The sequence below is a fragment of the Schistocerca serialis genome, chromosome 2 (genome assembly GCF_023864345.2).
Source record: "Schistocerca serialis cubense isolate TAMUIC-IGC-003099 chromosome 2, iqSchSeri2.2, whole genome shotgun sequence".
In the NCBI taxonomy this organism is placed as follows: Eukaryota; Metazoa; Arthropoda; class Insecta; order Orthoptera; family Acrididae; genus Schistocerca; species Schistocerca serialis.
Window position 1 is genome coordinate 626,951,009 of NC_064639.1, and position 1,759 is coordinate 626,952,767.

The window sequence follows — 1,759 nt, forward strand, 5'->3', positions numbered from 1 at the left end:
AACATAACGTGCAATCATGTGTAGACCAACAGTGAAACACGGAGGACTCGGTGTTACGAAATGGGGCTGTTTTTCGTGGTTATAGCGTGGTCCCCTTTTTTGCACTTAAAAAAGCTCTCAGTATGGAAGGATACGAAAAAATTTTACAGTATCGTGTACTGCGTACAGCAGAGGAACAGTTCGGAGACTTTTTGTGTCAGCATAACAGCGCAACACGTCGAAAAGCGTCAAACTTGAGAAATGGTTTGTGGACAATAACATTTTTAGAATGGACCAGCCTGCCCAGAATTCCAACCTGATCCCAATGGAAGACTTTTGGGATGAGCTAAATGTCGGTCCAGACCCAATCGTACAACACCACCTTCTCCGGTGTCGGCTCTTGAGGAAAAACGGGCTGCCATTCCTCCAGACACTTTCAAACACCTCATTGAGTCCAGAATGAGATTTTCACTCTGCAGCTGAGTGTGCGCTCATAAGAAACTTCCTGGCAGATTAAAACTGTGTCCAGGACCGAGACTCGAATGTGGTCCCGAGTTCGAGTCTCGGTCCGGTACTCAGTTTTAATCTGCCAGGAAGTATCACCTCATACAGTGTTCAAGCCGGCGTAAAGGCGAAGGATGAACTTATCAGATATTAGTGTCCACTAACAGGCGTCCGGATACTTCTGATCAGACATTTACATACTCGTTTTAGACTCTCCCAATATTTTTGGACGCTATCTTATCCATCTGTAGTACTGAGAAATCCTTACAACACAGGAAATTACGCGTAGTATCAGTGACGCAAGGTTAGCTTAGAGGTAAGACGATTAACCTCGTCTCAGGAGACCGAAGGCTTTTGAATTCCTCGCGCGCCACTCTGCCTAATTACTCCGTGTAATTTCAGATCGTAAGTAGAGCGCTGCTGTGAAAGCGCAGGAACAACACAGCGTTAATTGCGATTGAAGGTCTATTTTGATCTCTGAGCAGGGTATTTTGGATAGGAAATTTTCCGGTGTTTCTACGTCGTGAAGCTGTTCTTGTTTCTCTTAAGACGTCAGGACCGGTTTTAGCACTCGTGAAGAACAGGTTGGTGAGGTAACTGAAGAGAAGCAAACTTCAAGTACTTTCTTTGAAATCTTGCACAGAACACGGTGTTGTTCCATCTGCTGCGGTGGCATATGAATCAGTTGAAGGAAGGACGTTGCAACAATACATTTCGTATCAAGCATCTATTAGACCGTATCATCGAACTTCTATGGCACTGTTTCACATTTCATATACAACTAATTCGCAATATGATTTGAAATACGGTGTCCTCTTAAGAGGTTGCACTTAAAGGCGGTATGCTAAGATCGTAGTAGAACTCGCTAATTAACAAAATATATAGGGATGCCACTGGCATTATAACATCAGAAGATAATGTTGCTGACGGTCAAAGGCAATGATTACAGATGTACCAATGTTCCAGTTTCACACGTTCATAACGAGTGTAAAACTATGTGCGTTGTGTGTGATATGGGGAAAGAGAGCACAGCAACAAATATGTCTTCTTCGATTACGTTACTGGAAATGTTTACACATTCGCACTTAAATTTGCTAACCAATACAAACCTGAAACATAGACGGGCATAAACAAGCCACGTACTTTTAAAATAACAAGATTTGAAACACGCCCCGTAATAAGATAGAGGAATGCAATATTACGAAAAGGTTCAGAAAAAGGGTAAGAGGAGAACAATACTTGGGGAGAAAGATTGTATCCCGTGAGGCCCAGTTTA